Raw genomic sequence first — 7995 nt, forward strand, 5'->3', positions numbered from 1 at the left:
TTGTAATTAGAACCCAGGTTATCAGCCTCCAAAGCCTTCTAGAACCGTTTTTCTTTTACTCTTCTCTTCTTTGCTTTTGCAATATGTCTAATAAAGGCTTATTTTTATAAGGCTTTATAGTTTACAAGTGTTTTCATACCTTTAATCCTTACAATAACATCTCGAGGTAGAAGACATCATTATCATTATGATTCCATTTTATAGATGAGAAAGCTGAGCCATAAAGATATGGTGACTTTGCTCAAGGTCACAAACAAGTGATGAAACAAGGACTAAAATCCAGGTCTTTTGGGTGCCTGGGTGGCTCAGTGGGTTAGGCCTCTGCCTTTGGCTCAGGTCATGATCTCAGGGTCCTGGGATCGAGTCCCGCATCGGGCTCTCTGCTCAGCGGGGAGCCTGCTTCCTCCCCTCCCTCTCTCTCTGCCTGCCTCTCTGCCTACTTGTGATCTCTCTGTCAAATAAATAAATAAAATCTTAAAAAAAAAAATCCAGGTCTTTTCACTTCAAAGCCATTAGTTTTCCAGCATTCCAAGACACCCCTCTGTAGTCTCTGTATAAAACATATTATACTTTATTACATAATATGTACTTTTCATACATTTTCTTTGCTCTTCTTCCCCATCCTTCAAGCCTCCTTTTCTTTCTTAGATTGAAACTGAAATGACTTTAAATGATCCTAATTTTCTTACCAAACCATACACAAACCTATTATTTTCAAGCCTTACTGAGGGGAGTGGGAGAAGGAGAAGCTGTGTTGTTATACAGCTGTATAGATGATAGCATCATTACTGCATACTGCCATGTCCATGGCAACATATAATTCAGCAAAAACATAGTGATTCTTTCTCTACTTTGAAAAACATGTTCACAAATTATCCACCCCATCCTCTCCATTTATTGTTTCTGGGTTTTAGTTAGATTTAGGGTCTGAAATACCATTTCTAGTTGGCTATTAATGGAAGAAGAAGAAGGAGTCTCCCTGCCAACTGTTTTCATGTAATACTGTATTCTAAATCCCTGACCTGATACTGTTATTTTAAGATTAAGTGGGTTGAGCTCACTAATGTACATTATGGCATCATGTAAAACAGACATCCATTCTTTCTCCTAGTTCAAGATTAAATAATACATGACAGAAAGCATATAGTGAGTAATGCACATAAGTTCTCTATAACTATTTATTTTTGTCTCTGAGGTAAATGGAAAGACCCAATAAATAAGTCTGTTTCCAGACAAGCTAAATGTATTTATACGTGTTTTGTTTAAAATATCACCAGTGTAGAACAACTTTTCTATGAGATGCCAAGAAAGCCTTTAAACTCCTCATTTGTCTTTGTTTTCAATCCACCTGTTCATTTCCATTTCAGAATGTCTAGAAAAGACTGACAAAACTTTAAAGGCTGCAAACCTAAATGTCCACAACTTTACATTCCAATAACTTTAAAATCTCAGAATTTGACATAATATCATTTAGTTCAAGAGTACATAGCTTTCACCTATAACAATTCATATCAAGCTACACCTTCTTTATAATGTAGTTGCCTCCCTCATCTAGATGACATTTATTTGTGACATTAATTTATGACTCAACTCACTTAACAAAGGGAAGTGTTATATGTTGGAGAAACATTACTACTAAGAGTAAAAAAGCCCACACCTCTTTATTACTATAAATGAGAGGTGTGTTTGCTTATATTAATAAAGATATTCCTTCACAAATATGGATCCTATTCCTTTCATTTGAAAGAGTAGCTTTGCCAGAAGGTTGCTGACAGCAGTGCTGGGATCTCAGAGCAGCTGTGTAGGATGATTTTGCCATTGTCAAGAAGTCTTTTTAGTCCTTATCTTGCATTGCTTTACTTTCCTTTTCAGTTCCTTTTCTCCTACACTTTCCTAATCCCCTTACTATCTATTAAAAAATAGTGAGCTATGAAAGTGCATGCACCAAGAGTATTTAAATTTTTTGAGGGTTTTTTTTTCTTCGTAAGAATTGCTCTCCTTCTAACCCTTAGATCTTTGAAGGAAATATACAATGCCCTTTCATGGATAATCACAGTAATGATTATCTATAAAATTAAAAAGAATTGTTAGGGGCTTCTGAGTGGCTCAGTCAGTTAAGTGTCTGCCTTCAGCTCGGGTCATGATCCCAGGATCCAGCGATGGAGCCTCTCATTGGGCTCTCTCCTCAGCCTGGAGCCTGCTCTCTCTCTGACACTGCCACCCCCTCCCCCCACCTCATGCTCGCTCGCCCTCTCTCTCAGTCTGAAATAAATAAATAAAATCTTAAAAAAAAAAAAAAAAAGAATTGTTGAGTTTGGCAGTTTCTTACACGACCCAGGAATTCCTCTCCCAGGTATTTACCCACAAGAAATGAAAACATGCACACCAAACACATATACACAAAAAACCTGGTACATAAATGTTCACAATAGTTTTATTCGTAATAGCTTAAACTTGGAAATAACCCAGATACCCATAATAGGTGACTGAATAAACAAATCATGGTGTATTCATACAATAGACTACTACTCAGTAGTAAAAAAATTACTGATGAACACAACGTAGGTGAATCTCAAAAAAATGCGGAGGGAAAAAAATCCAGGCACAGAAGGGTACATACTATATGATACTATTTACATGAAATTCTAGAACAGGCAAAAATAATCTATGGTGGTTGCTTGCAACTGAGGTGGGGTGGGAGATTCATGGCAAAGGAGTAAAAAGGAATGTGGAGGGGTGGGGGATTAAAATGTTCTATATCTTGGGCGCCTGGGTGGTTCGGTGGGTTAAGCCTCTACCTTTGGCTCAGGTCATGATCTCAGGGTCCTGGGATCAAGTCCCGCATCGGGCTCTCTGCTCAGCGCGGAGCCTGCTTCCCCCTCTCTCTTTCTCTGCCTGCCTCTCTGTCTACTTGTGATCTCTCTCAGTCAAATAAATAAATAAATAAAATCTTTAAAAAAAAAAAACAACAAAAAAACAACAAAAAAATAAACAACAAATAAAATGTTCTATATCTTGACTGGATGGTCACATCTATATATTCATTTGCCAAAAATTATTAAAGCAGGGCACCTGGGTGGCTCAGGCAACTTTACTTATTTATTTTTTATTTAATTTGAGAGTGTGTGGAATGGGGGGATGGACAGAGGGAGAAAGAATCCTCAAGCAGACTCCCCACTGAGCGTGGCGCCCAACACAGGGCTCAATCCCAGGGCCCTGAGATCATGACCTGAGTTGAATTCAAGTCTGTTGCTTAACCAACTGAGCCTCCCTGGTACCCCAAGTGTCTGACTCTTGATCTCAACTCAGGTCTTGATCTCAAGGTCGTTGAGTTCAAGTCCCATGTTTGGCTCCATGCCTAATTTTTAAAAAAATTATTAAAATGTACATTTTGTGTAACTGTATTATAAGTAAACTAAAGTTGATTTTAAAAATTAAACACAGGGATGCCTGGGTGGCTTAGTTGGTTAAGCATATGCCTTCCTCTCAGGTAATGATCCAAGGGTCCTGGGATCAAGTCGTACATTGGGCTTCCTGCTCTTTGGGGAGCCTGTTTCTCCCTCTGTGCTTGTGCTCCCGTGCTTGTGCTTTCTCTCTGTCAAATAAATAAAATCTTAAAAAAAAATTTTTTTTTAAATAAAAGTTAAAGAGAAGAGAGGCACCTGGGTGGCTCAGTTGGTTAAGCATCTGCCTTCAGCTCAGATCATTACCCTGGAGTCCCAGGCTTCCTGCTCAATATGGAATCAAAAGTCTTCTCCCTCTCCCTCTGCTCCTCCCCCACTTGTGCTCCCTCCCTCTCTTGCTTGCTCACTCTCAAATAAATAAATAAAATCTTTTTTAAAAAATTAAACAGAATTGATTAATATGTTAGTCCCTGTCCTTTCTGTTCTTGTATCACTCCTACCCCCTTCGCTCTGTATTATAGGGAGGCTGAACCTTTCAAGCTATATTCACCAGGTTCCTTGACAGTTGACTTCCAGCTGAAATTTTCTCAGTGGGAGGTATTGGCAGGAAAATGGAAGGTGGGAGGAGAGGTGAAAACCAGGATATTTATTCCCTGTCCCTTATCTCAGTTCTAATGCCTACTGCATATCCTTGATAACTTTGCTCCCCCTGAATATGTCTATCGAAATTCCAATCTTTGCCTATGACAGCAGTTTCTGAGCTCCAGAAACATCAACTTCCTTCATTTGTCCATCAGCCTAGAGATGGTAGTGGCTTCTAGCTTCCTAATCTTGCCTGCTATGGACCCAGTATTTGTGTTTTCCAAAAATCCATATGTTGAAATCCTAACACCCAAGGTGACACTAGTAGGTGGGGCCTTTGGGAGGTGATTATGTCATGAGGGCGTGGTCATAGGATTAGTATACTTAGAGAAGAGGCTCAAGAGACCCTTCTCCCTTTCTACCACCTGAGGACACAATAAAAAGATGGCTTTCTATAACCAGACACTGAATCTGCCAGAACCCTGATCTTAGACCATCCAGCCTCCAGAACTCTGAGAAATATATTTTTGTTGATTATAAGTCACCCAGTTTATGATATTTTTGTTATAGCAGCCAAAGACTGTCTTACCTTCCCTTTCGACTTTTCAGCCCTTCTATCACTAGTATAACCAATTTCCTGATTCTATTCCCTCTGATTTCTTAACTGGATCTCAAGTGATACAGTAACAAATATAACTTTAAAGAACTATAAAATGTATTTTATATATAACATAACTACAAAAGGATTAAGTGGACACTAAAGCAAGTTTAGATCTTCATAGTTGCTTCTGGGAACACTGAGCTTACTTGAAGTTAGCGGTAAATGATTTCCTAGAATTAAAAGTTATGATAAATTGCCAGGAGTTCAAGGGAAGTGGGAAATAGAATGAATAGATAGAACACAACATTTTCAGAGCAGCAAAAACTATCCTGTATGATACTGTAATGATGGATATATAACATTAGCCATTTATGAAAGCCCACAGGATGCACAACACAGTGAACCCTAATGTGAACTATGTACTTTAGTTAATAATGAATTAATTCAATTACTGTCTCAATTATTATAAATGTACCTAATATAAGATGTTAAATAATTGGGGAAACTGGGAGCGGGGGAGAGGACATATATGGGAACTCTCTCTCCTTCACACTCCTTTTTTTGGTAAATCTAAAACTGCTCCAAAAAATAAAGTCTATTAATTTTTTTAAAGTTAATAAAAATATTTGACATGTGGTAAATAACTGATACTTGTAACTAAGAAAAATCTATTAATTTCAACTTATCTTCAGTTAATATTTTCTTGGTTATGCAAATGTACACAACACTGTCTGTTCTAAAGTATGCCTGTTTTATCTCTTTATAGGCAAAAAACAGAAATATTATCTCCAGAAAATCTTCAATTTTATTATTGCTAAATATAAAAAGCTATCAATTTGAAATTGATGCCATATCTCAAGTGATAAAGCAAATGTTTTTATATTTTTGAAAAAGTATAGTAACAATAAAATATGTAAATACAATCTCAGATCTAGTACCCAGGAAAATGTTTAAGGCCAGGCCTTAACTGTTAAAATGTAAATATAAGGATGTGTAATTTTTCATTCATATTTTTTAAAATGGAAGAATGGCTAATGTCTAAGTACTTGTTAAGATGTCAATTCACTTGTGTTGTCAAACTGACCAGTAGGGAGCAATAGAATACATGACAACTGAAAAAACTGAGCACATGGAAGTGTTTTCAAATAAGAATTTCTTCCTCCTTTCTCCTCAATATACCCTAGCTACATCTTTTCCATTCTAAATCAATAACTTTAGAATAATCTCCATTTGCTGCCAAAAATATGACTGCTATATTAATTTTTATTCCTTTTCTATTGCAAGCTAATTGGTCATATTGCAGCAATAGTCCAAAGCTGTCAAAAATAAAATTCACATTAGGTAATAACAGGTCTGCATGTACTATTTCATTGGTTTTAAGCAAAGAAGTCCCCCAAAGAGCCTCTTTTTTCTTAATGTTTTAACCACTACTGATAATAATCTTTGTTTTTATCTAGCATAGTTCTTTGAGGAACCAAAATTATTTGTGAACTTATTGTAACATGCTTATGAAAGAGGAAGCAGGCAGGGGTTCATGGTAATTTCTGATGAAGGTACTGTAAATGGCTAACATGTGGTATAATCCTTCTGTAATTAAGGGTTCTTCTAAAATGAATTGGCTCTATTTTAAAAATCCACTTCAATATTTTGCTACTAGTTTTCACTTTACAGAAACTAAAAAGTGCTTTATGGTGGAAAAACAAATCTATATTATCATCTAATCTTTAAGTCCCTTTTTATATATTTACTTAGAGTAAATACATGCAAGAGTTGAGAGTGATATTGATCATGTTCTGTTTTAGTCAGCAGATGCCCATTACCCACTCTGGAGCATTCCTCAAAAAATCCAACTGCTTTTTAAAATAAAAATGAAGCAGGCAACTAAATATGAAAACTTCACAAAGGTGGGTTTCTATGCCCAGAGAGTTCTGAACACTTTATTCTTTGTTGAGTGTGGATCTAATGGAATTGAGCCACAATGACATTTGTGACTAGAAGGGAAGATGGAAACGATTCCATTAACCTAGAGTGCTGTAACATATGGTAATCATAGGTGGTAGAATAGCTGTGTTGGACAAGAGTAGAAGTAAGCCATGTGGCACAGACATTATCAATTACCACACATGGCAACCATGCTGACACAATGTATCTTCTCCAGAAAGGAAATGATTTGGGCATATGAAGCCATTTGTTGCCTTATGAAAGAGTGATCTATAAATGACATATCTGGCACCAGTAGAGCACACGTGGTTTCTAGTAATCCTGCAAGTTGAGGACTATTAAGATTTGATGAACCTCCATAAACCTAAATAACAATACAACAATTATTTGAACAAAAGCAGCAAATCAAAACATTTATGCAAAATAAATTTGGGTCCTTCATGTATAAAATTATTTTTTAAATATCTTTTTAAATTATCATATAAGATTTTGGAATTTTGTATCTCTGGAAATATATGCCAATAATTTCATGAGCCTTGGGGCACCTGGCTGGCTCAGTTGTTAAGTGTCTGCCTTCAGCTTGGGTCATGATCCCAGGGTTCTGGGATCAAGCCCTGCATCAGGCTCCCTGCCCAGCAGGAAGCCTGCTTCTCCCTCTCCCACTCCCCCTGCTTGTGTTCCCTCTCTCACTGTCTCTCTGTCAAAAAAAAAAAAAAAAAAACCTTAAAAAATAATAATAATTTCAAGAGTCTTTAAGGTATAAAGCCTATGGGCATAGGAAAATGTCAAGATTAAATCTAAGATGTACTGGAAGATGGAATTACAATAATCTGTTCCCAGTTTTGAAAAAAATATTGAATTTGAAAGAAACATGTTAAAAACTGTGTTCTAAGAAAATCTGATATATAGACATTCTTTCAGATGAGTGCAGGGTAGATTGAAGAGATTGAAGGCTGACAGATCAGTTGGGCAATGGGAAAGCATGAGAACACAGAGGGAATGAGGTCACTGGGAATGAAAATGAACACAAGAAGCTAAAAGACACTATACAGGAAAATCTGAAATTCTAAGACAGCACCTAAAGACACAAGTTGGAAAGAGCTGGCAACCCACCTAGGGAGGCTCTCAGAGGCTGTTCTGGATATCTATTGCACATAACAAACTACCTCAAAACTAATGGCTAAAACAGAAACTATTTCAAAGTATTTCCCAGCTCTGTTAGTTGACTGGGCTCAGTTAGGTGGTTTTCATTTGTAGGTCTCATGAAGTTACAGTCGATAGCAGTTGGTTGGGTATAAAGTCATCTCAAGGTTCAAATGGATTAGATGTCCAAGAGGAGGACTCACTTGGATTATACCTTTTTCATCTATATTGAAAAACACTGAGTGAAAAATTACTAACATGTGCATTGTTCTTGAGATGCTAATTTGACTGTGTTGCCAAACTGAGGGCTGAAGCTGGCTATTA

The sequence above is a fragment of the Martes martes genome (genome assembly GCF_963455335.1).
Source record: "Martes martes genome assembly, chromosome: 16".
Lineage (NCBI taxonomy): Eukaryota > Metazoa > Chordata > Mammalia > Carnivora > Mustelidae > Martes > Martes martes.